Source organism: Balaenoptera physalus (assembly GCF_965194825.1).
Source record: "Balaenoptera physalus genome assembly, contig: HAP1_SCAFFOLD_578, whole genome shotgun sequence".
NCBI classification, from domain to species: Eukaryota; Metazoa; Chordata; class Mammalia; order Artiodactyla; family Balaenopteridae; genus Balaenoptera; species Balaenoptera physalus.
Window position 1 is genome coordinate 448,146 of NW_028126161.1, and position 27,688 is coordinate 475,833.

At 43.7% G+C, this 27,688-nt stretch overlaps 2 long non-coding RNA genes across 2 annotated transcripts; both read right to left on the reverse strand.

The window, feature by feature from the left end:
* Nucleotides 1-311: 311 nt before the first annotated feature.
* On the reverse strand, nt 312-8,328 carry LOC309653555. The gene is made up of 4 exons (XR_014259248.1): nt 8,140-8,328; nt 6,908-7,005; nt 2,838-2,913; nt 312-450 (listed from the first exon to the last, which is right to left on the reverse strand). It is a non-coding gene; the product is annotated as an uncharacterized lncRNA (long non-coding RNA).
* A 6,898-nt stretch (nt 8,329-15,226) lies between these two features.
* On the reverse strand, nt 15,227-23,253 carry LOC309653552. Its single transcript, XR_014259245.1, has 4 exons — nt 23,065-23,253; nt 21,833-21,930; nt 17,763-17,838; nt 15,227-15,365 (listed from the first exon to the last, which is right to left on the reverse strand). It is a non-coding gene; the product is annotated as an uncharacterized lncRNA (long non-coding RNA).
* Between the last annotated feature and the right edge of the window lie 4,435 nt (nt 23,254-27,688).

Below are 27,688 nucleotides of genomic sequence, written 5' to 3' on the forward strand. Positions count from 1 at the left end.
TGCTCTGTGAGGGTACCGTGATGGCCCCTAAGGTAGGGGACTGTGTCTGGGCCTCCGACGTTTGTGATGAAGGGGAGTCGAAATGGAATCTCAATTAACAAGACATTATTTTAAGAATTTATTTTAAGTGAAATAAAACACACGTCACATACCCTTTACCATCATCACCATTTTAAGTGCACGTTTCTGAGGCATCAGATAGATTCACTTTCTCGTGGAGCCATCACCACCATCACTAGAACTTTTCGTCCTGCAAAACCAAAATTCCACAACCATGAAAGTCTCATTCCCCATTCCCTCCCACTGCCCCTGGCACCGATATCCACTTCAGTCCCTGAGTTGTCGACTGCAGGGCACCCACTGGAGTGGAATCCTGCAGTGTTTGCTGACGGGTCATTTTGGAAGAGCTGACTTTCAGTCTGAAGCTCTGCCTGTTCGCATCTGAAGAATCTGCATTTAAGGAGAGGGTGTATGAGGAAGGGGGTGTATGCGGGACAAAGGTGTCCGGGGTGCAGGTGAGCCAGGACCTGACCAGCTGCCTTTTGGGTCCTCTGGTCCCATCTCTTGGTCTGTGCCTCATCTGCATCATCACTGTCCCCGCTGGCACCGCTGGGGTGTTGTTGTCTGAGTGAGAGTCCCCTGGTGCCCCTGCTCTCCTCCCCTCCTCCTGCTGGTTGGGGAGGGAACTGCTTGCTGTGTGGTCTCTACTCCTGAGGCATGAAGGACCCTGTAGCATGGACCTGCAGAGTGTGGGGTGTGGTCCCAAGAGCATGGGGCCCACATAGGACACCACATCGGGCCGTGACAAGTGCTAGGGCTGCCTCATCACTGACAGGGAATGTTGCCCAGATCCTGCTCCAGAGGGCGTGGTGGGTGGCCTGGGACCCTAGAGGCCCCATTCCTATACTGGAGCTTGGAGAGTGCATCCCCATGGGCTGCAGATTCACCCCATATCTCAGACATATCCCTCTGTCCTGTCTTTGAACTCAGGAAAACGAGCTCTCTTGTCCACAACATAGGCCGGGTCCTGTTGATATTAGGATTCCTTAAGTTAGGCGTCCTGGGATAGCAGCTTCTTTTAGGCCTGAGAAGGAACAACTCCGGTGTGTACAACAATTTCAGATGAAACTAATATTCAATGACTATCCCTAACTACTCGGTTGTTGACTTTTATTAGGCATTATTCTCCTGGTTTTAGCTCTGATGTGGGGATTACAGAGGAGTCAACATTTAAATCTTCGTAATCTGTGTATTTGTAGCTTCAGTATCTTTACTGACCCATAGTTTTTTTATGGTTTGGGAAGAGTTATTGATTTCATGTATCATGTAAAGGATTCACAATGATGATAGGGCAATTAAGATTACAATAATAGCTAGTAAATTGTTCACATTTTCTCTACCTGTGCATCTATTGTATGCCTATGAGTTTAGATGTCAATATTAGTGAAATGATATAGAGGACTAGAGAACTTATTTTAAAAATCACTATTAATGTGTGATGAAGAAAATGTAAAAGCTCTTCCATAATCGGTGATGTTGTATCTTGAGAGCCTAGATGAAATTGATATGCCTTAGTCATATACAGGATTTTAGCCTATCATTTAACTTTGACAAAGCTACATCACTTTTTACTTTTATCTCATTTATTGAGGAAGACATAATTGTTATGGTGTTGGCTTGAAACTGGTTGAAAAGGACTTGAGTCCTTCCTTATTTTACATTTACATAGGTAGGATCTTGAAACGTAGGATATGGTGGAGGACATCCGTGTAACCATTCTAGGTTAGGAGTAGCAATTCCCACTGCTAAGACTTCTTGTTTAGACACAAATCCTTTTCAAAGTATGAAGATTATTAGCATTACTGCTGCTACTGAGATGAATGAGCCTAAAGACAAAATATTTCATGTTGTGTGTGCCTCAGGGTACTCAGACTAACGTAGTGACATCCCTGAGAGGCCACGAAAGTGCTGCAGGAAGTCATATTTACTACTACAAATATACTTGTGAAGTGAATTTTTGCTCATGCTGAGTTAACTGTATAACCTGAGAATAGTGGGAATCAGTGTAGAAAGCCTCCTATAATAGTGAAGACTGCTCCCATGGACATTAGGTCATGGAAGTGTGCTACTACATAGTATGTATCCTGGAGGACAATGTCTGGGGATGAGTTGACTAAGATGATTCCTGTCAAACCACCTACTGTAAAAAGAAAAACTAAAGCCTAAAACTCATAATATAGTGGGAGGTCATATAGTATTACCTCCGTGAACAGTTGCTAACCAGGGACTTCCCTGGTGACGCAGTGGTTAAGAATTCGTCTGCCAATGCAGGGAACACGGGTTCGAGCCCTTGTCTGGGAAGATTCCACATGCCGCGGAGCAAAAAGCCCGTGTGCCACAACTACTGAGCCTGCCCTCTAGAGCCCGCAAGCCACAACTACTGAATCCCACGCGCCTAGAGGCCGTGCTCTGCAACAAGAGAAGCCACTGCAATGAAAGGGCCGCACACCGCAACGAAGAGTAGCTGCCGCTCACCGCAACCAGAGAAAGCCCATGCGCAGCAACCAAGACCCAACTCAGCCAAAAAAAAAAAAAGAAAAATTAAATAAAGAGCTGCTAATCAGCTAGATACTTTTACTCCTGTAGGGATAGAAGTAATTACGGTAGCTGATGCAAAGTATGCTCCTGAGTCCACAGCTATCCCTATGGTAAACATATGATGGGCCCACAAGAGAACTCCTAAAAAACCAATGGACATGACTCATACTATTCCCAGATAGCTGAAAGGCAATTTTTGTCCTAAATAGTAGGTAATGCTATGTGAGTTTATAACAAACCCTGTTAGGCCATGAATACAGACTTCAGGGTGAGCAAAGTATCAAAAGAGGTGTTGCTATAGGATTCGGTCTCCTCCTGCAGGGTCAAAGAAAGTAGTGTTTAGATTTCTATCTCTTAACAGCATGGCAATTCTGGCTGCTTGGACTGAGATTGGTAATTATAGTAATATGGCTATAGTTGGGGAAGATTAAACAAATAATGGTGTTTGGTATTGGGATATGACTGCTGGTTTTGTATTAAAGACTATAGTAATAAAAGTAATAATACCAAGAATTGAGGAGACACCTGCTAAATGTAAGGAGAAAACAGTTAGGTCGACAGAGGCTCCTGCATGGGCCAGATTGCAGGCTAGAGCTGAATACACCGTCCCACTGGTACCAGAACCAGCTTCTACTATTGGTGATATGAGTAGGAGTAAGAATGATGGGGGAAGTAGTCAAAAGTTTATATGATTTATTGGGGGAAATGCTACTTCAGGTGTCCGAGTTATTAGTGGCCCAAGTCAGTTTTCAAAGCCTGCAATCATAACGGGTACAGCTATAAAGAAAATTATTACAAGTGCAGGGACTGTTATGACAACCTTACAGATTTGGGCATCTCCAAGTAGCGGTCCAGGTCAGCATAGCTCAGCCTGGATTAATATAATTAAGGTGCTGCCTGCTACTCCAGCTCAAGCACCAAATAGTAAATATAAAATGCCGATATCTTTGTGATTTGTTGAAAATAATCAGCAGTGTATGAACCGAGGTAAAATGACTGAGTTAGCATTAGACTGTAAATCTAAAGACAGAGATTGAGCCCTCTTTCTGGCAAACCCTGTGGTGAATCAACAAATTGAATTGTAACTTCAGAGAAGCAGCTTCAATTCTGCCAGTGATTATCCTGCCTTTTTTTTTTTTTTTTTCTTTTTTTCTTTCTCAAATGAAGGAGAAGTAGACTGAAGCCAGTTGACTAGAGGATTTGCCTGTTAACTAAAGTTTCCTGGGGTTAAAACTCATCAATCTCGTAAAGATTTGGCTTCAATACAGTGTTTGCTTTACATTCAATTGATGTAGAATAAAGTCTTGCAATCCTTATTTTTAGGAATTAAGTAAATTTCACTTGTTTAGGGTTTTGAAAGCTCTTGGTCTGAACTAACCTAAATTCCTAGTCCAGCACCGATAGAATGGGTGTTGTGTGTAGTAACCGTGTGGGTATTATGATTGGTAATGATAGGAAGGTTATTTCTTTGTATGTTCAAATTGTTTTGTGTTTGTGTTGTTTAATGAAGGGAATATAGTTAGTGATGTGGAGTATGTTAGCTGCAAGTAGAAATATATGCTGAGGACTGCTATGATGGCTATTAGTGTTGGTAGAATGATGTTGTCGTTTTTGTTATCTCTTGGATAATTATTCATTTGGGTAGAAAGCCTGATAGTGATGGGCGATGTCCTAATGATACTATAATGGTGAGGAAAATGATTGTGATGGGAGGTGTTTTATCTCATGTGTGTGATAATGATACTCTTGTAGTACATGATCTGGGCATAAATAAGAAGAAGATAGTGTTGTTATGATATAAATTAGTATGTTTAGGATTGTTATAATCTGAATATACATTATAAGAGCTGTTATTCATCCTATATGGGCAATTGATGAGGAGGGTGTAATATTTTCCAGGTGAGTATGGCGAAGTCTGCCTCAGCCTCCAGCTATGATTTATAATATCACTATGATTAATAGTATATTTAGGTTGATGGATGGTGACATGTGGTATAAAACTGATAGGGGTGCAATTTTGTCATGTTGATAGCATCAGGTCTGCTGTTCATGGGATGCCTCGTGTGACTTCAGGCACTCAGAAGTGAAATGGGGAAAGTCCTACTTTTGTGACAAGGGCGATTGTCATGAGGGTGGATGCTGCTGGATTAAAGATTCTTGTTATTCATTGTGCTCTTTGACCAGAGTATATTAGATTAATGATAATAGCCATTATAAGTAGTATTGATGTGGTGGACTGTTTTAGGAAATATTTGTTGGATGCTTCTGTAGCTTATGGGTTCATGTTTTTTATTAGAATGGGGATACCATTAACCAGTGTGAGCTTGTTATACAATTATATTTCCTGAGAAAATGGTCAGTAGAATGATGGTAAAAACAATGAGAGTTTATTAGCACAGGAAGGATATATAAAAATATTTTGGGGGTATGGGCCTGAAGCTTACTTAGAGAACTTTACTATATAGCATGTGGTGTAATGTGGTAGGTAGCATGGAGAATGTAAAATTATTAGGAAGAATTCAATTCCAGGAATAAGAGCATTGAAACCTCTGTGATTTACTCTATCAAAGTAACTCTTTTGTCAGACATATTTCTTAAATTTGTGGTGGGTTGCCTGGTATGATGACAAGTAGTGAAAACTCTCATATACATAGGGTTAATGTTAGTCGTAAAAAAACTTTTTATAAGAGATGTATGCGTTGATCATATCAAAATTGTAGGTAGGAGGCTCAAATTCATAGAAAGGAGATTGTTAGATGTGTTTAATGATGACTTGGGCTGTATATAATTCTGGCACCTAGGGATTGTCGAATGCTCCTAAAAATAGATTGCTGGGGAAATGTTTATGATAGGGAAATTGACATATTCTCTAGGAGGGACGGGGTGAATGGGCCTGCTACATTTTCTACATTGAAGACATATACAGGTTTTGATGCTACTTCCGTTTAATCAAGTGGGGCTTCGTTGGATTTCGGCTACTGAGGAGATAATCAAATTCTGGGTAGGGGTCAGGAGAAAATTAGTCATAGGTGTTCTTGTGTAATAATTACTGTTGAAAGTGTAAATGATCCATTTATCAGTAAGACTGAGAATAGAATAACTGCTACATTACTTCATATGAGATGATCGTCTGTGCTATTGCTCCTAGAGCTCCAGTGAGTGAGTATTTTGAATGTGAAGTTCATCCAGATCTGAGGATGGAGTAAATGGCTAGGTGTGATATGGCTAATAGAAATAATATGCCTACATTTATATTAATTAGTGGATAAGATATGGGAAGAGGAATTCATGTTGTGAGAGCCAGGGTTAAGGCTAGCATTGGGGTTAAGGCTAGCAAGAGAAGCCACCGCAATGAGAAGCCCGCGCACCGCAACAAAGAGTAGCCCCCGCTTGCCGCAACTAGGCAAAGCCTGCGCATAGCAACGAAGACCCAACGCAGCCAAAAACAAATTAATTAATTAATTAGTTAACTATTTTAAACAAAAGTACTCTATCCTTCTGTACAGCTTCTCTGGGAAGAACAGAGAGATGGCGTAGGAGAGTGAGAAAGACCAATATTTAGTGCACATCTCTCATGCAGCTGCTCTGCTGGCTCAGATAGATTTATCCCCACTTTACAAAGGAGGAAATAATCTCAGAGAGGTTTAGTAATTTTCCCAAAGCCAGACAGCTATGGAGTGGCAGAACCAAGATCTGAACCAAGTCTGTTACCTTCAAAGCCTAAGTCCTCATCACAACAAAACTCAATTAATATTTACATTTATCGAATTACATTGCAACCTGGCGAGTTCTTGGCACAATCCTGAATAAGAGTGAGAAAGAAAGAAATAGCATTGTTCCTACAGTCAACCCAAATTTTTGGAGCAGCTGCTAGATGCCTGGCCCTTTTTGGGGTTCAGCAGTGATCAAGACAGGAAGAGTCCTGCTTTCATGAACCACGTAGTGGGGAGGAGAGACGGGTGCAACTTGGGTGAGGGATTTCACCTTGCTGGACCTCTGTTTTGTCATCTGGAAAATGGGATGGGTGTTCCTCATTTTCTGGGATTGTCCAGCCCTCACATTCTCTGATTCCATAAGAAGCATTTGTTTTCCTGTTTCTTTAAAATTCATTCAGGCCGTGAGCTGTGATGAATGTTGTTAGCTGCTCCCCAAATCACTCTATTCCCACCCTTTTCCTGTGATCAGGTCTTTCCAGAAACATGACTCACAGTCAGTCAAGTCACAGAACCTAAGGGGCACCCAGCAGAAAAATTCCAACCCTTGCTTCCCAGGAGCTCTGCGGTCTACCTGCCAGGTAAACTTAACTCACCTGGCACAAGGTGGCCATCCCTGGTTTCACATCAACATGATCTCAGGCACAAACCTCCTTGTTTTTCCATTTTGTCTTTAAGTTACTTGTTGAAACAACTGCACAAATATGACACAGATATAAAATCAGGCATCTTCTGCCCCCAGTGCCTACTAATAAATGATTTTCTGCCACTTTAATGATAAAGATAGAACATTTCAACATTCTGCTACCCTTATTATTTGTCATTTTTGTTGATATTTCTATTGACTACATCTTTCAATATTTTAACAATGGAACATTTATTTAGGGTGTTCCAGACCCAGCCTTTAGTGGTAAAGGTTTCGTTGCTATATTTCTATTATGTTTCCTTTCAAAATCATTATCCTATTTAAATGGATTAAGTCAATTCTATAGGCATTTATCTTATCATATTGATGAAATTGATACATAGAGGGCAGTAGAACAAGTTGATTGGACTTGAGAACCTCTATCAGCACAGTTAAGTATAAATATTATCTATATGTAAACCAAAGTACAGGCCGAGTGAGATTCTCTGACTTTTTTCCACTGTCTGCCCCTCAGGCCTGTGAGAAATGGAATAGTTCTTGCCCTATCAGTAAACAAAGGATGTCACAGTCTTCAGCACTTGCAGCCCTCCAATGTGAGCCGGCGGGCCCTGAGGCACTCAGGATATGCAAATACAGAATGCAGGCCCCAGAGAGCTGAGGTGCATATCAAAGGAAGGAATACAGTGAGCCCAGGCAAAGAAAAGCGCCGCATTCCTCACCTTGGGAGAGCTGGTTTTCCTTAGTTAACAATCACCTTTGGATGTTCCCCATTACCTGCGCCAGTTCCCTGCCCTGTCCCCTCCCCCCGGTACTTTAGCTCAGGGAGGAAGGAGCGCAGAGGGACTCGGCTGAATAAGGGGCCTGCGCGCCTCGGGAGGAGTTTTCAGCCGCTTTCCCCGCAGTCGGGAAGAGGGGCGCTGACGCTGCAGCCGGACCCTGCGCCTCCCTTGCCCCGTTTCCCCTCAGGACGCTCAGGCCGACCCCCTCCTCACGCCCACCAGGCCTCGCGAGCCAGGACGAGGGCAGGGGCGAGAGGACGGACCGAAGTTCCCGGGGACCAGACGCTGGAGGCCGCTCTTTCTGCACAGCAGCGGCGGGTGGCAGCGAACCCCTGCCCCTCAGAAGCTGGTCTTGTGCTGCCGCCCGGGCACCGGACCAGGCGGAGGGTCGGCGCCCACTTACCCGGCCCGCCGTCCCCGCGACTGTCATGGCTTCGGCCGCCGGGGCACCTCCAGAGCCGGCAGCCTCAGTGAGGTCGCCCTCCCCTCGGGCTCCGGGGCAGTTCCGTGAAGGCGGAGGGAAGAGACGCCGCCTGAGCCGGGAGTTCCAGCTCTGAGGAAACGCGGGCTCTGTTCAGCGCGCAGTGGGTGGGACCGCTCTGCCCCGTGGCCTTCCGGGAGGGAGCGGGGCGGCGGGGGAGGGAGCCGCCAGGAGCGCAGGGCCCCGTCGGGGGTCCTGGAGGGGCGGCCCGGCCTGGGGGCCACGCCCATTGTGGCCGCAGCCCAGGCCTTTTTCCTGGAATCCTACACAAAAAAATTAGAAACATACACAGTCTATAGTAAATACTCACAAATGATTGTTGCTGCTGTGCTCACTATTCTATTAAAGGTGTAAATCCATAAAACACTTTAAGTTCAAAATTAAATGTGAATTTTTACCTTTCTAATTATGTCTCTGATATTCACAGTTGTGGTTAATGAATCAGAGACTGTGGCATCACTAGTTAAAAATGAGCTTGTTAAAAAAATAGAACTCAGGCCCACCGGACCTACTGAATCACAATCTGCACTTTTACAATCTCCCCAGTGTACTCGTGTACCCATGAAGAGTTGAAAGGTACATTTCTACCTCGACAGGTCTTTTCTCTATGAGAAATACACACATTTTATCCAGTTTGATATAAATAAAACACTCAAAAATGCATATGCCTGTGTTGAAACCATCATTTTATCATTTCTTTTCCAGACAAGTATAGTCTCTATATTGGTTTTGTGGATCACATGCCATACTCTTTTATTGTAGTTAGAAATAAGGTAGAGAAAGTTACTTTGTAAAAAAAAAATTATATATATATATATATATATATATATATATATATATATATATATATTAGTGGATAATTGAAGAGACTCTTCTAAATTAAAACCTTCTCTTAACTTGCTGTTTCCTTCTTGGGTCATATTATGAACTCTTCCCGTGGCCACATGGCATGTGTACGTTTAATTTCAGGGACTGCTGACATTCCAGGATGTGGCCATAGATTTCTGTCAAGAGGAGTGAGAATGCCTGGACCAAGATCAATGGGAATTGTACAGGGATGTGATGTTAGAGAAGTATAGGAACCTGCTCTCCTTGGGTGAGGATACCTTCCTTCCAGAATTCCTTATCCAACCACAGGGTGTGCAGTCCTTCATTTGTAGAATATCTCCTGGAATCTTCTGCTTCCTACAATAGGGTTTCAGATTGCAACGTTTCAGGAAAGATTGGGAGTTTGTGGGTATAATTTTTTCTTATTCTTTTAAAATTGCAGCCTCCCTTTTAATATACTTTGTAACTGCTTGGGATGTGTCTATATGAACTGTGTACTATATGCTTCTGTTATAGTCCTTACAATATTTTATTGCCTTATTTTCTCTAACAATTTTCCATGGATTCTTTGGGCTTAAGGTATATTAAAAGGGAGACTGCGAATCTGGGACTTCCCTGGTGATGCAGTGATTAAGAATTCGCCTGCCAATGCAGGGGACCCGGTTCGATCCCCGGTCCGGGAAGATCTCACGTGCCACGGAACAACTAAGCCATTGGGCCACAACTACTGAGTCTGCACGCCACAACTACTGAAGCAGGTGTGTCTTGAGCCCATGCGCCATTTATTTTTTGGAGAATAAAACCACTTCTGAGTGATTAAAACTTAGGCCAGCTAGTCAAAATGCTTTATCACCTGTTCTTCTAAAACACTGGTCAATGGAACAAGTTTTACTAGGGATTACAGTGTAATTGTATTCTGGAGTTCATATGGGCAATATGGTTTATGACCTTGATGCTGGATCACGACATTTCAACGGTATAACTGCTATTAATTGTCTGTTTGTTCAACGATTACAGTCTCACGTGATCTGAGTTCAGACTGGAGTCATCCTGGTTGGTTTCTGTCTATTGCAGATTTCTTCCAGTATGAAAGGACAAGAGCAATACGGCTTCCTTTACAAAATGTCTTCAAACTAAATGATGATATAATCTACATTCAATTAATTTATACATACCCTACTGTAGAACAGGGTTCGTTACGCTGGCAGAGCCCGGTAATTATGTAAAACTGAAACTTTTTCTGCACTGCTTCAAGTCCTCTTCCTAAGAATATGTTTATAATCAACATTCTTTCACAAATTACCCAATTTAATTCACCATAGCATTCCTCATATTAACCAAATGGAAAATCCTAGGCTATATACAAATCCAGAAAGGGCCAAAAATCATCAGCCCCCATGGATGATTACAACCCATTGCTGAGTCATTCAAAGTACTTATTAAAGAACCACTATGTCCATCAACATCATCAATTTATATATTATTGCCCCAATGCTAGCCATAACCCTGCCTCTCACAACATGAATTCCTCTTCCCATATCTTATCCACTAACTAGTATAAATGTAGGCATATTATTTCTATTAGCCATATCACACCTAGCCATTTATTCCATCCTCAGATCTGGATGAACTTCACATTCAAAATACTCACTCACTGGAGCTCCAGGAACAATAGCACAGACGATCATCTCATATGAAGTAATGTAGCAGTTATTCTATTCTCAGTCTTACTGGTAAATGGATCATTTACACTTTCAACAGTAATTATTACACAAGAACACCTATGACTAATTTTCTCCTGACCCCTACCCAGAATTTGATTATCTCCGCAGTAGCAGAAATCCAGTGAAGCCCCACTTGATTTAACAGAAGTAGAATCAAAACCTGTACATGTCTTCAATGTAGAGAATGTAGCAGGCCCATTCACCGCGTCCTTCCTAGAGAATATGTCAATTTCCCTATAATAAACGTTTCCACAGCAATCTATTTTTAGGAGCATTCGACAATCCCTAGGTGCCAGAATTATAGATTCTTTCATCTTGTAAATATAGTTTTCTTTAAAAAATAATTTTTATAGTTTTACTACCTTTAAACAAAATGTACTCCATTGCTGTGGAATATTCCTTCATAGGAGCGTGCATGGTTCATTTCTGCATCCGTCTGTGATGGCCTTCCGGTTCCTTCAGGTTTGGCTCCTGTGGCTGCAAGTCCATGTCCGTGTGTCCTGGTGCAGCGCTGGTGGGTTTGTGTTCAACTGGGAGGAGCGCTGTGGGTCTCTGTGCACGGACTTCGCTATCTGAGGCCCGATTGCTTCAGAAGTGGTTGCATCCCCCGTTGCGTACCAGGCTTTCCATTGCTCCACATCCTGCTGATATTTGATTCTATGTCTTTCATGTCTGCCATTCTGGTAGGCGTATGCACAGTATTTTTCTTATGGCTTTTAATCCCTCTCTTGTTAGTGAAGTTGTGCATCTTGTGGTATTCATGGACTATTTCCTGTTGTTTTTGGAAAAGTTTTAAAAATTGTGGTCTGGTACACATAACATAAAATGTACTATCTTAACCATTTTTAAGTGCACATTTCAGGGTCAGGAAGTAATTCACACTGTTGTGCAAACCTGACCACCATCCTCCTCCAGAACTTTTTCATCTTGCAAAATTGAAACAGTCCCCATTAAACACTCACTCCCCATTGTCCCTCCCTCAGCCTCTGGCCCTCAACATCCTACTTTATGTCTCTATATTTCCGACTGCTCTAGGGGCCTTGTATGAGTGGATCAAGCACTGTTTGTTTTTTTGTGTCTAGCTTACATCACTGAGCATAATGCCCTCAAGGTTCATCCCTGCTGCATCCTGTGTCAGAATTGACTTCCTTTTTAGGCTGAATAGCATTCCCTTGTATTGATGGACCGTGTTTTTCTTCTCCATTCTTCCATTAGTGGACACATGTAATATCTACATTCATTTCTGCTGTCATAATATTTGTGGAATAAAATCAGAAAGTCCTATGAATCAAAAGTCATTTGCCATTAACTTTTTTCTTAAACTTTTTGTTGTGGAAAACATCAAGGCTAAGAAAAGGGAAAAATACATGTCAGCTTCACTTGTGTTCAGGAATTAATGCTTTACGGATTCACTTTATTCCCTGTGTGTGTGCTATGCGTGTGCATGTGCCTGTTTGCATAAATATGCTGTGCATGTGGATAGGTATGTGAACTTGCACACATTAGTGTGTGCATGGGCATATGGGTGCATGTGTGTTCACATGCTAGTGTGTGAATATATTTTTGCTGTGCACGTGCATATGTTTGTGTGTGTGCTGTGCCTGCCTGTGCGCACACCTGTGTGTTTGCTGGAACCACTTGCAAGTTGGCTGCAGACTGAATTGTGCCCCAGATATATCCGCACGCAGCTGCTCTAACAATCCTGCGTAGCCACGTAAAGGTCACAGATCTCAGGGATTTAAATGGATGGAGCAGGATATCCTGACACAGAGTTTGTCTTCCAATGACTGTCACTGTCTCAGTAACATCCTTCACACCTTCTTTAAGCCGCATTCAGGGTCCAGTTTAGACTCCCATTACATTCAGTCACCTGTCCCAGGTCCCCTAAAGCAACAATGTCACCGTTGGAGAGCCCGGCCAAGGCTGGGGGTGCCCCTCCTGTTGGCCTGGCCTCCAGGCCCTGCCCTTGGCTCCTGTTTCCTCATATCTCAGCCAGGCCCCGACTTGGATCGGGCCGCCACCTCTTTCCTCACAGGGTCCCATCGCCCAGTCAAGGGGGTTCATTCTCCCCCTAAACACAGCATCAGGAGTCGGGGGCTGACAGTCCACACTGGGTCTCCTTCATGTGAGACCCTGTGCTGTTGAAAGAGCAGGCACCCTGCCCTCGGGGGTGGGGGACTGGGGGGCGACATGCGGCCCACGATGGGCAGGCGGGTCTCCGGGTGGGGCGAGCCAGTGTGCAAGGAGTTCCGCGGTGGGTTCTCCTCTCCAACGGCTTCTGTGCCCCTACCTCTCCCCGTGCCTCCCCTCGAAGACAGCGCGGTGCCCGGGTTGGGAACCATGGGAGCCGTCAGCCACCGCCCCCTCTACACACACACACACACGCACACGCACACGCACACGCACACGCTGCAGGGAAGCAGGACCTGAGTGCAGGGCTCTCAGCGGCCCTGATCGCCCCGCCCGGAATCGGCCAGCCGAATGGACAGACCGGATCTCCCGGCCCGGACCATGCAGGACTCTCCTGACCTGGCTTGCAGTGTGGCCGCCTCCTTCTGGAAGCCTGGGAGGCTGGAATCAGGCCACTTCTTGTCTGTCCTGGCAGCAGACTGGGCTGCACTCTAAGAAGTTCGTGGCTCGCCCGTGGATCCTGACCATCAGGTGGCCAGAGAAATTGGGAACATTTCTGTTTTACCTGTTGAAATGTTTAATGACAAAGATTTTGTTCAGTTTCCTGACGTGGGTGTCCAAAGATGAGAGATCCATGTGTGTGATCTGTACCCCCTATGAGATCAGCCCTAAGCTAGTTTAAACATGATCAAGTTGTGTCTACATGGTAGATTTAGACCTCTGCATGTCCTGTCTACTGATTATGTTTAGAGCTGACCATGTGTTGTCTATAATAAGAAGATTTAGACCTGACCATGTTCTGTGTACGCTAGGACTATGGGGACCTGGGTAGAGACCCGGCCTGGCCTCAGTACTGGGAAGCTCCGTGCCTGCATCTGAATGTCAGTGCTTAGATGTCTGGGGTCTGGAGCTGAGGTGGGCTTGTCTACGTAACAGCCTCTCTTCTGAGTGTGGTGACCTGGTCCTCCCAAGGGTCAGTGCTATGGTCGGGGCCTTAGTCTTAATCCCTGCAAGGTTCACCTTCCCTGGGGCTCATGGAGAATCCTCAGGAGGACTACCTGGCAATAATTCCAATTTACCAGCACGTGCATGGTGCATAGGGAAGCAGGTTTAGCTGCTGAATTGATTGCAGGGCACGCAGATGGGGCAAAAGACCGATGGGTGACAGCTGAGGCTGCTGCTGAGCTCTCCCTCCAGTCTACCGTCCCTACTCAGCAGAGTCCAGAGCTGCCCCTCGGCTTTCAGCCCTGCTGTCCTGTGAGTTTTCTCAACATGTAAGTGAGACGAGAAAGGACCGAGCATGCCAGCACCAGGGTCGTGTGTTCAACTTTAGTATGAAAGCTGTACAAACAGTTCAAATCACACAGAACCAAAGTGAGAAGAGGAGGACTCCTCTGGGACAAGTGTGGGGAAAGGAGACCCACCTGACACTTTTTCCCATCCCAGGAGGTCCCAGGGACCCAGCTTGTTTCCACATTGGGGGAGCCCCCTGCAGAGCCATGGTGTCCTGACCAAGGGGACGTGTGACCCCAGGTGCAGGGTCTGGGGAGGTGAGGTCACCCTGGGACTGTGGACATGTGACCCAGGTGGAGGGGTCTGGGGAGGTGGGTCACCCTGGTGAGTGTGGATGTGTGGCCCCAGGTATAGGGTGAGGGGACTGTGTGGGTCTCACCATACCTGCATGGGTCAGGATCACATGGATGGGGAGACCGCATATGCGCTCTTTGCCTGCAGTGTGTCCTGTCCCCTTTGAGATTTCCAACCTCTGCATTAAGGGTGTTGTCCTGATTAACCTGTGGTTCCTTTTCTTCTCTTCATCTTGTCACAATCATATGAGGTCAGGCATGTTTGAGTGGGTTGCTGCTCTGTGTTCCGGTGAGTGACAACACTTGGTGGTATCGTATTAATACTATATCATATCATATGTCTAATCTATGGGGGTCACCACTGCCTGGGTCCCGCTGGACAGAGGTCAGGTGAGCACAGACTAGCCCCCCCTAAGAATGGTCTCCCATGTGCTCTGTGAGGGTACCGTGATGGCCCCTAAGGTAGGGGACTGTGTCTGGGCCTCCGACGTTTGTGATGAAGGGGAGTCGAAATGGAATCTCAATTAACAAGACATTATTTTAAGAATTTATTTTAAGTGAAATAAAACACACGTCACATACCCTTTACCATCATCACCATTTTAAGTGCACGTTTCTGAGGCATCAGATAGATTCACTTTCTCGTGGAGCCATCACCACCATCACTAGAACTTTTCGTCCTGCAAAACCAAAATTCCACAACCATGAAAGTCTCATTCCCCATTCCCTCCCACTGCCCCTGGCACCGATATCCACTTCAGTCCCTGAGTTGTCGACTGCAGGGCACCCACTGGAGTGGAATCCTGCAGTGTTTGCTGACGGGTCATTTTGGAAGAGCTGACTTTCAGTCTGAAGCTCTGCCTGTTCGCATCTGAAGAATCTGCATTTAAGGAGAGGGTGTATGAGGAAGGGGGTGTATGCGGGACAAAGGTGTCCGGGGTGAAGGTGAGCCAGGACCTGACCAGCTGCCTTTTGGGTCCTCTGGTCCCATCTCTTGGTCTGTGCCTCATCTGCATCATCACTGTCCCCGCTGGCACCGCTGGGGTGTTGTTGTCTGAGTGAGAGTCCCCTGGTGCCCCTGCTCTCCTCCCCTCCTCCTGCTGGTTGGGGAGGGAACTGCTTGCTGTGTGGTCTCTACTCCTGAGGCATGAAGGACCCTGTAGCATGGACCTGCAGAGTGTGGGGTGTGGTCCCAAGAGCATGGGGCCCACATAGGACACCACATCGGGCCGTGACAAGTGCTAGGGCTGCCTCATCACTGACAGGGAATGTTGCCCAGATCCTGCTCCAGAGGGCGTGGTGGGTGGCCTGGGACCCTAGAGGCCCCATTCCTATACTGGAGCTTGGAGAGTGCATCCCCATGGGCTGCAGATTCACCCCATATCTCAGACATATCCCTCTGTCCTGTCTTTGAACTCAGGAAAACGAGCTCTCTTGTCCACAACATAGGCCGGGTCCTGTTGATATTAGGATTCCTTAAGTTAGGCGTCCTGGGATAGCAGCTTCTTTTAGGCCTGAGAAGGAACAACTCCGGTGTGTACAACAATTTCAGATGAAACTAATATTCAATGACTATCCCTAACTACTCGGTTGTTGACTTTTATTAGGCATTATTCTCCTGGTTTTAGCTCTGATGTGGGGATTACAGAGGAGTCAACATTTAAATCTTCGTAATCTGTGTATTTGTAGCTTCAGTATCTTTACTGACCCATAGTTTTTTTATGGTTTGGGAAGAGTTATTGATTTCATGTATCATGTAAAGGATTCACAATGATGATAGGGCAATTAAGATTACAATAATAGCTAGTAAATTGTTCACATTTTCTCTACCTGTGCATCTATTGTATGCCTATGAGTTTAGATGTCAATATTAGTGAAATGATATAGAGGACTAGAGAACTTATTTTAAAAATCACTATTAATGTGTGATGAAGAAAATGTAAAAGCTCTTCCATAATCGGTGATGTTGTATCTTGAGAGCCTAGATGAAATTGATATGCCTTAGTCATATACAGGATTTTAGCCTATCATTTAACTTTGACAAAGCTACATCACTTTTTACTTTTATCTCATTTATTGAGGAAGACATAATTGTTATGGTGTTGGCTTGAAACTGGTTGAAAAGGACTTGAGTCCTTCCTTATTTTACATTTACATAGGTAGGATCTTGAAACGTAGGATATGGTGGAGGACATCCGTGTAACCATTCTAGGTTAGGAGTAGCAATTCCCACTGCTAAGACTTCTTGTTTAGACACAAATCCTTTTCAAAGTATGAAGATTATTAGCATTACTGCTGCTACTGAGATGAATGAGCCTAAAGACAAAATATTTCATGTTGTGTGTGCCTCAGGGTACTCAGACTAACGTAGTGACATCCCTGAGAGGCCACGAAAGTGCTGCAGGAAGTCATATTTACTACTACAAATATACTTGTGAAGTGAATTTTTGCTCATGCTGAGTTAACTGTATAACCTGAGAATAGTGGGAATCAGTGTAGAAAGCCTCCTATAATAGTGAAGACTGCTCCCATGGACATTAGGTCATGGAAGTGTGCTACTACATAGTATGTATCCTGGAGGACAATGTCTGGGGATGAGTTGACTAAGATGATTCCTGTCAAACCACCTACTGTAAAAAGAAAAACTAAAGCCTAAAACTCATAATATAGTGGGAGGTCATATAGTATTACCTCCGTGAACAGTTGCTAACCAGGGACTTCCCTGGTGACGCAGTGGTTAAGAATTCGTCTGCCAATGCAGGGAACACGGGTTCGAGCCCTTGTCTGGGAAGATTCCACATGCCGCGGAGCAAAAAGCCCGTGTGCCACAACTACTGAGCCTGCCCTCTAGAGCCCGCAAGCCACAACTACTGAATCCCACGCGCCTAGAGGCCGTGCTCTGCAACAAGAGAAGCCACTGCAATGAAAGGGCCGCACACCGCAACGAAGAGTAGCTGCCGCTCACCGCAACCAGAGAAAGCCCATGCGCAGCAACCAAGACCCAACACAGCCAAAAAAAAAAAAGGAAAGAAAAAGAAAAATTAAATAAAGAGTTGCTAATCAGCTAGATACTTTTACTCCTGTAGGGATAGAAGTAATTACGGTAGCTGATGCAAAGTATGCTCCTGAGTCCACAGCTATCCCTATGGTAAACATATGATGGGCCCACAAGAGAACTCCTAAAAAACCAATGGACATGACTCATACTATTCCCAGATAGCTGAAAGGCAATTTTTGTCCTAAATAGTAGGTAATGCTATGTGAGTTTATAACAAACCCTGTTAGGCCATGAATACAGACTTCAGGGTGAGCAAAGTATCAAAAGAGGTGTTGCTATAGGATTCGGTCTCCTCCTGCAGGGTCAAAGAAAGTAGTGTTTAGATTTCTATCTCTTAACAGCATGGCAATTCTGGCTGCTTGGACTGAGATTGGTAATTATAGTAATATGGCTATAGTTGGGGAAGATTAAACAAATAATGGTGTTTGGTATTGGGATATGACTGCTGGTTTTGTATTAAAGACTATAGTAATAAAAGTAATAATACCAAGAATTGAGGAGACACCTGCTAAATGTAAGGAGAAAACAGTTAGGTCGACAGAGGCTCCTGCATGGGCCAGATTGCAGGCTAGAGCTGAATACACCGTCCCACTGGTACCAGAACCAGCTTCTACTATTGGTGATATGAGTAGGAGTAAGAATGATGGGGGAAGTAGTCAAAAGTTTATATGATTTATTGGGGGAAATGCTACTTCAGGTGTCCGAGTTATTAGTGGCCCAAGTCAGTTTTCAAAGCCTGCAATCATAACGGGTACAGCTATAAAGAAAATTATTACAAGTGCAGGGACTGTTATGACAACCTTACAGATTTGGGCATCTCCAAGTAGCGGTCCAGGTCAGCATAGCTCAGCCTGGATTAATATAATTAAGGTGCTGCCTGCTACTCCAGCTCAAGCACCAAATAGTAAATATAAAATGCCGATATCTTTGTGATTTGTTGAAAATAATCAGCAGTGTATGAACCGAGGTAAAATGACTGAGTTAGCATTAGACTGTAAATCTAAAGACAGAGATTGAGCCCTCTTTCTGGCAAACCCTGTGGTGAATCAACAAATTGAATTGTAACTTCAGAGAAGCAGCTTCAATTCTGCCAGTGATTATCCTGCCTTTTTTTTTTTTTTTTTCTTTTTTTCTTTCTCAAATGAAGGAGAAGTAGACTGAAGCCAGTTGACTAGAGGATTTGCCTGTTAACTAAAGTTTCCTGGGGTTAAAACTCATCAATCTCGTAAAGATTTGGCTTCAATACAGTGTTTGCTTTACATTCAATTGATGTAGAATAAAGTCTTGCAATCCTTATTTTTAGGAATTAAGTAAATTTCACTTGTTTAGGGTTTTGAAAGCTCTTGGTCTGAACTAACCTAAATTCCTAGTCCAGCACCGATAGAATGGGTGTTGTGTGTAGTAACCGTGTGGGTATTATGATTGGTAATGATAGGAAGGTTATTTCTTTGTATGTTCAAATTGTTTTGTGTTTGTGTTGTTTAATGAAGGGAATATAGTTAGTGATGTGGAGTATGTTAGCTGCAAGTAGAAATATATGCTGAGGACTGCTATGATGGCTATTAGTGTTGGTAGAATGATGTTGTCGTTTTTGTTATCTCTTGGATAATTATTCATTTGGGTAGAAAGCCTGATAGTGATGGGCGATGTCCTAATGATACTATAATGGTGAGGAAAATGATTGTGATGGGAGGTGTTTTATCTCATGTGTGTGATAATGATACTCTTGTAGTACATGATCTGGGCATAAATAAGAAGAAGATAGTGTTGTTATGATATAAATTAGTATGTTTAGGATTGTTATAATCTGAATATACATTATAAGAGCTGTTATTCATCCTATATGGGCAATTGATGAGGAGGGTGTAATATTTTCCAGGTGAGTATGGCGAAGTCTGCCTCAGCCTCCAGCTATGATTTATAATATCACTATGATTAATAGTATATTTAGGTTGATGGATGGTGACATGTGGTATAAAACTGATAGGGGTGCAATTTTGTCATGTTGATAGCATCAGGTCTGCTGTTCATGGGATGCCTCGTGTGACTTCAGGCACTCAGAAGTGAAATGGGGAAAGTCCTACTTTTGTGACAAGGGCGATTGTCATGAGGGTGGATGCTGCTGGATTAAAGATTCTTGTTATTCATTGTGCTCTTTGACCAGAGTATATTAGATTAATGATAATAGCCATTATAAGTAGTATTGATGTGGTGGACTGTTTTAGGAAATATTTGTTGGATGCTTCTGTAGCTTATGGGTTCATGTTTTTTATTAGAATGGGGATACCATTAACCAGTGTGAGCTTGTTATACAATTATATTTCCTGAGAAAATGGTCAGTAGAATGATGGTAAAAACAATGAGAGTTTATTAGCACAGGAAGGATATATAAAAATATTTTGGGGGTATGGGCCTGAAGCTTACTTAGAGAACTTTACTATATAGCATGTGGTGTAATGTGGTAGGTAGCATGGAGAATGTAAAATTATTAGGAAGAATTCAATTCCAGGAATAAGAGCATTGAAACCTCTGTGATTTACTCTATCAAAGTAACTCTTTTGTCAGACATATTTCTTAAATTTGTGGTGGGTTGCCTGGTATGATGACAAGTAGTGAAAACTCTCATATACATAGGGTTAATGTTAGTCGTAAAAAAACTTTTTATAAGAGATGTATGCGTTGATCATATCAAAATTGTAGGTAGGAGGCTCAAATTCATAGAAAGGAGATTGTTAGATGTGTTTAATGATGACTTGGGCTGTATATAATTCTGGCACCTAGGGATTGTCGAATGCTCCTAAAAATAGATTGCTGGGGAAATGTTTATGATAGGGAAATTGACATATTCTCTAGGAGGGACGGGGTGAATGGGCCTGCTACATTTTCTACATTGAAGACATATACAGGTTTTGATGCTACTTCCGTTTAATCAAGTGGGGCTTCGTTGGATTTCGGCTACTGAGGAGATAATCAAATTCTGGGTAGGGGTCAGGAGAAAATTAGTCATAGGTGTTCTTGTGTAATAATTACTGTTGAAAGTGTAAATGATCCATTTATCAGTAAGACTGAGAATAGAATAACTGCTACATTACTTCATATGAGATGATCGTCTGTGCTATTGCTCCTAGAGCTCCAGTGAGTGAGTATTTTGAATGTGAAGTTCATCCAGATCTGAGGATGGAGTAAATGGCTAGGTGTGATATGGCTAATAGAAATAATATGCCTACATTTATATTAATTAGTGGATAAGATATGGGAAGAGGAATTCATGTTGTGAGAGCCAGGGTTAAGGCTAGCATTGGGGTTAAGGCTAGCAAGAGAAGCCACCGCAATGAGAAGCCCGCGCACCGCAACAAAGAGTAGCCCCCGCTTGCCGCAACTAGGCAAAGCCTGCGCATAGCAACGAAGACCCAACGCAGCCAAAAACAAATTAATTAATTAATTAGTTAACTATTTTAAACAAAAGTACTCTATCCTTCTGTACAGCTTCTCTGGGAAGAACAGAGAGATGGCGTAGGAGAGTGAGAAAGACCAATATTTAGTGCACATCTCTCATGCAGCTGCTCTGCTGGCTCAGATAGATTTATCCCCACTTTACAAAGGAGGAAATAATCTCAGAGAGGTTTAGTAATTTTCCCAAAGCCAAACAGCTATGGAGTGGCAGAACCAAGATCTGAACCAAGTCTGTTACCTTCAAAGCCTAAGTCCTCATCACAACAAAACTCAATTAATATTTACATTTATCGAATTACATTGCAACCTGGCGAGTTCTTGGCACAATCCTGAATAAGAGTGAGAAAGAAAGAAATAGCATTGTTCCTACAGTCAACCCAAATTTTTGGAGCAGCTGCTAGATGCCTGGCCCTTTTTGGGGTTCAGCAGTGATCAAGACAGGAAGAGTCCTGCTTTCATGAACCACGTAGTGGGGAGGAGAGACGGGTGCAACTTGGGTGAGGGATTTCACCTTGCTGGACCTCTGTTTTGTCATCTGGAAAATGGGATGGGTGTTCCTCATTTTCTGGGATTGTCCAGCCCTCACATTCTCTGATTCCATAAGAAGCATTTGTTTTCCTGTTTCTTTAAAATTCATTCAGGCCGTGAGCTGTGATGAATGTTGTTAGCTGCTCCCCAAATCACTCTATTCCCACCCTTTTCCTGTGATCAGGTCTTTCCAGAAACATGACTCACAGTCAGTCAAGTCACAGAACCTAAGGGGCACCCAGCAGAAAAATTCCAACCCTTGCTTCCCAGGAGCTCTGCGGTCTACCTGCCAGGTAAACTTAACTCACCTGGCACAAGGTGGCCATCCCTGGTTTCACATCAACATGATCTCAGGCACAAACCTCCTTGTTTTTCCATTTTGTCTTTAAGTTACTTGTTGAAACAACTGCACAAATATGACACAGATATAAAATCAGGCATCTTCTGCCCCCAGTGCCTACTAATAAATGATTTTCTGCCACTTTAATGATAAAGATAGAACATTTCAACATTCTGCTACCCTTATTATTTGTCATTTTTGTTGATATTTCTATTGACTACATCTTTCAATATTTTAACAATGGAACATTTATTTAGGGTGTTCCAGACCCAGCCTTTAGTGGTAAAGGTTTCGTTGCTATATTTCTATTATGTTTCCTTTCAAAATCATTATCCTATTTAAATGGATTAAGTCAATTCTATAGGCATTTATCTTATCATATTGATGAAATTGATACATAGAGGGCAGTAGAACAAGTTGATTGGACTTGAGAACCTCTATCAGCACAGTTAAGTATAAATATTATCTATATGTAAACCAAAGTACAGGCCGAGTGAGATTCTCTGACTTTTTTCCACTGTCTGCCCCTCAGGCCTGTGAGAAATGGAATAGTTCTTGCCCTATCAGTAAACAAAGGATGTCACAGTCTTCAGCACTTGCAGCCCTCCAATGTGAGCCGGCGGGCCCTGAGGCACCCAGGATATGCAAATACAGAATGCAGGCCCCAGAGAGCTGAGGTGCATATCAAAGGAAGGAATTCAGAGAGCCCAGGCAAAGAAAAGCGCCGCATTCCTCACCTTGGGAGAGCTGGTTTTCCTTAGTTAACAATCACCTTTGGATGTTCCCCATTACCTGCGCCAGTTCCCTGCCCTGTCCCCTCCCCCCGGTACTTTAGCTCAGGGAGGAAGGAGCGCAGAGGGACTCGGCTGAATAAGGGGCCTGCGCGCCTCGGGAGGAGTTTTCAGCCGCTTTCCCCGCAGTCGGGAAGAGGGGCGCTGACGCTGCAGCCGGACCCTGCGCCTCCCTTGCCCCGTTTCCCCTCAGGACGCTCAGGCCGACCCCCTCCTCACGCCCACCAGGCCTCGCGAGCCAGGACGAGGGCAGGGGCGAGAGGACGGACCGAAGTTCCCGGGGACCAGACGCTGGAGGCCGCTCTTTCTGCACAGCAGCGGCGGGTGGCAGCGAACCCCTGCCCCTCAGAAGCTGGTCTTGTGCTGCCGCCCGGGCACCGGACCAGGCGGAGGGTCGGCGCCCACTTACCCGGCCCGCCGTCCCCGCGACTGTCATGGCTTCGGCCGCCGGGGCACCTCCAGAGCCGGCAGCCTCAGTGAGGTCGCCCTCCCCTCGGGCTCCGGGGCAGTTCCGTGAAGGCGGAGGGAAGAGACGCCGCCTGAGCCGGGAGTTCCAGCTCTGAGGAAACGCGGGCTCTGTTCAGCGCGCAGTGGGTGGGACCGCTCTGCCCCGTGGCCTTCCGGGAGGGAGCGGGGCGGCGGGGGAGGGAGCCGCCAGGAGCGCAGGGCCCCGTCGGGGGTCCTGGAGGGGCGGCCCGGCCTGGGGGCCACGCCCATTGTGGCCGCAGCCCAGGCCTTTTTCCTGGAATCCTACACAAAAAAATTAGAAACATACACAGTCTATAGTAAATACTCACAAATGATTGTTGCTGCTGTGCTCACTATTCTATTAAAGGTGTAAATCCATAAAACACTTTAAGTTCAAAATTAAATGTGAATTTTTACCTTTCTAATTATGTCTCTGATATTCACAGTTGTGGTTAATGAATCAGAGACTGTGGCATCACTAGTTAAAAATGAGCTTGTTAAAAAAATAGAACTCAGGCCCACCGGACCTACTGAATCACAATCTGCACTTTTACAATCTCCCCAGTGTACTCGTGTACCCATGAAGAGTTGAAAGGTACATTTCTACCTCGACAGGTCTTTTCTCTATGAGAAATACACACATTTTATCCAGTTTGATATAAATAAAACACTCAAAAATGCATATGCCTGTGTTGAAACCATCATTTTATCATTTCTTTTCCAGACAAGTATAGTCTCTATATTGGTTTTGTGGATCACATGCCATACTCTTTTATTGTAGTTAGAAATAAGGTAGAGAAAGTTACTTTGTAAAAAAAAAATTATATATATATATATATATATATATATATATATATATATATATATATTAGTGGATAATTGAAGAGACTCTTCTAAATTAAAACCTTCTCTTAACTTGCTGTTTCCTTCTTGGGTCATATTATGAACTCTTCCCGTGGCCACATGGCATGTGTACGTTTAATTTCAGGGACTGCTGACATTCCAGGATGTGGCCATAGATTTCTGTCAAGAGGAGTGAGAATGCCTGGACCAAGATCAATGGGAATTGTACAGGGATGTGATGTTAGAGAAGTATAGGAACCTGCTCTCCTTGGGTGAGGATACCTTCCTTCCAGAATTCCTTATCCAACCACAGGGTGTGCAGTCCTTCATTTGTAGAATATCTCCTGGAATCTTCTGCTTCCTACAATAGGGTTTCAGATTGCAACGTTTCAGGAAAGATTGGGAGTTTGTGGGTATAATTTTTTCTTATTCTTTTAAAATTGCAGCCTCCCTTTTAATATACTTTGTAACTGCTTGGGATGTGTCTATATGAACTGTGTACTATATGCTTCTGTTATAGTCCTTACAATATTTTATTGCCTTATTTTCTCTAACAATTTTCCATGGATTCTTTGGGCTTAAGGTATATTAAAAGGGAGACTGCGAATCTGGGACTTCCCTGGTGATGCAGTGATTAAGAATTCGCCTGCCAATGCAGGGGACCCGGTTCGATCCCCGGTCCGGGAAGATCTCACGTGCCACGGAACAACTAAGCCATTGGGCCACAACTACTGAGTCTGCACGCCACAACTACTGAAGCAGGTGTGTCTTGAGCCCATGCGCCATTTATTTTTTGGAGAATAAAACCACTTCTGAGTGATTAAAACTTAGGCCAGCTAGTCAAAATGCTTTATCACCTGTTCTTCTAAAACACTGGTCAATGGAACAAGTTTTACTAGGGATTACAGTGTAATTGTATTCTGGAGTTCATATGGGCAATATGGTTTATGACCTTGATGCTGGATCACGACATTTCAACGGTATAACTGCTATTAATTGTCTGTTTGTTCAACGATTACAGTCTCACGTGATCTGAGTTCAGACTGGAGTCATCCTGGTTGGTTTCTGTCTATTGCAGATTTCTTCCAGTATGAAAGGACAAGAGCAATACGGCTTCCTTTACAAAATGTCTTCAAACTAAATGATGATATAATCTACATTCAATTAATTTATACATACCCTACTGTAGAACAGGGTTCGTTACGCTGGCAGAGCCCGGTAATTATGTAAAACTGAAACTTTTTCTGCACTGCTTCAAGTCCTCTTCCTAAGAATATGTTTATAATCAACATTCTTTCACAAATTACCCAATTTAATTCACCATAGCATTCCTCATATTAACCAAATGGAAAATCCTAGGCTATATACAAATCCAGAAAGGGCCAAAAATCATCAGCCCCCATGGATGATTACAACCCATTGCTGAGTCATTCAAAGTACTTATTAAAGAACCACTATGTCCATCAACATCATCAATTTATATATTATTGCCCCAATGCTAGCCATAACCCTGCCTCTCACAACATGAATTCCTCTTCCCATATCTTATCCACTAACTAGTATAAATGTAGGCATATTATTTCTATTAGCCATATCACACCTAGCCATTTATTCCATCCTCAGATCTGGATGAACTTCACATTCAAAATACTCACTCACTGGAGCTCCAGGAACAATAGCACAGACGATCATCTCATATGAAGTAATGTAGCAGTTATTCTATTCTCAGTCTTACTGGTAAATGGATCATTTACACTTTCAACAGTAATTATTACACAAGAACACCTATGACTAATTTTATCCTGACCCCTACCCAGAATTTGATTATCTCCGCAGTAGCAGAAATCCAGTGAAGCCCCACTTGATTTAACAGAAGTAGAATCAAAACCTGTACATGTCTTCAATGTAGAGAATGTAGCAGGCCCATTCACCGCGTCCTTCCTAGAGAATATGTCAATTTCCCTATAATAAACGTTTCCACAGCAATCTATTTTTAGGAGCATTCGACAATCCCTAGGTGCCAGAATTATAGATTCTTTCATCTTGTAAATATAGTTTTCTTTAAAAAATAATTTTTATAGTTTTACTACCTTTAAACAAAATGTACTCCATTGCTGTGGAATATTCCTTCATAGGAGCGTGCATGGTTCATTTCTGCATCCGTCTGTGATGGCCTTCCGGTTCCTTCAGGTTTGGCTCCTGTGGCTGCAAGTCCATGTCCGTGTGTCCTGGTGCAGCGCTGGTGGGTTTGTGTTCAACTGGGAGGAGCGCTGTGGGTCTCTGTGCACGGACTTCGCTATCTGAGGCCCGATTGCTTCAGAAGTGGTTGCATCCCCCCGTTGCGTACCAGGCTTTCCATTGCTCCACATCCTGCTGATATTTGATACTATGTCTTTCATGTCTGCCATTCTGGTAGGCGTATGCACAGTATTTTTCTTATGGCTTTAATCCCTCTCTTGTTAGTGAAGTTGTGCATCTTGTGGTATTCATGGACTATTTCCTGTTGTTTTTGGAAAAGTTTTAAAAATTGTGGTCTGGTACACATAACATAAAATGTACTATCTTAACCATTTTTAAGTGCACATTTCAGGGTCAGGAAGTAATTCACACTGTTGTGCAAACCTGACCACCATCCTCCTCCAGAACTTTTTCATCTTGCAAAATTGAAACAGTCCCCATTAAACACTCACTCCCCATTGTCCCTCCCTCAGCCTCTGGCCCTCAACATCCTACTTTATGTCTCTATATTTCCGACTGCTCTAGGGGCCTTGTATGAGTGGATCAAGCACTGTTTGTTTTTTTGTGTCTAGCTTACATCACTGAGCATAATGCCCTCAAGGTTCATCCCTGCTGCATCCTGTGTCAGAATTGACTTCCTTTTTAGGCTGAATAGCATTCCCTTGTATTGATGGACCGTGTTTTTCTTCTCCATTCTTCCATTAGTGGACACATGTAATATCTACATTCATTTCTGCTGTCATAATATTTGTGGAATAAAATCAGAAAGTCCTATGAATCAAAAGTCATTTGCCATTAACTTTTTTCTTAAACTTTTTGTTGTGGAAAACATCAAGGCTAAGAAAAGGGAAAAATACATGTCAGCTTCACTTGTGTTCAGGAATTAATGCTTTACGGATTCACTTTATTCCCTGTGTGTGTGCTATGCGTGTGCATGTGCCTGTTTGCATAAATATGCTGTGCATGTGGATAGGTATGTGAACTTGCACACATTAGTGTGTGCATGGGCATATGGGTGCATGTGTGTTCACATGCTAGTGTGTGAATATATTTTTGCTGTGCACGTGCATATGTTTGTGTGTGTGCTGTGCCTGCCTGTGCGCACACCTGTGTGTTTGCTGGAACCACTTGCAAGTTGGCTGCAGACTGAATTGTGCCCCAGATATATCCGCACGCAGCTGCTCTAACAATCCTGCGTAGCCACGTAAAGGTCACAGATCTCAGGGATTTAAATGGATGGAGCAGGATATCCTGACACAGAGTTTGTCTTCCAATGACTGTCACTGTCTCAGTAACATCCTTCACACCTTCTTTAAGCCGCATTCAGGGTCCAGTTTAGACTCCCATTACATTCAGTCACCTGTCCCAGGTCCCCTAAAGCAACAATGTCACCGTTGGAGAGCCCGGCCAAGGCTGGGGGTGCCCCTCCTGTTGGCCTGGCCTCCAGGCCCTGCCCTTGGCTCCTGTTTCCTCATATCTCAGCC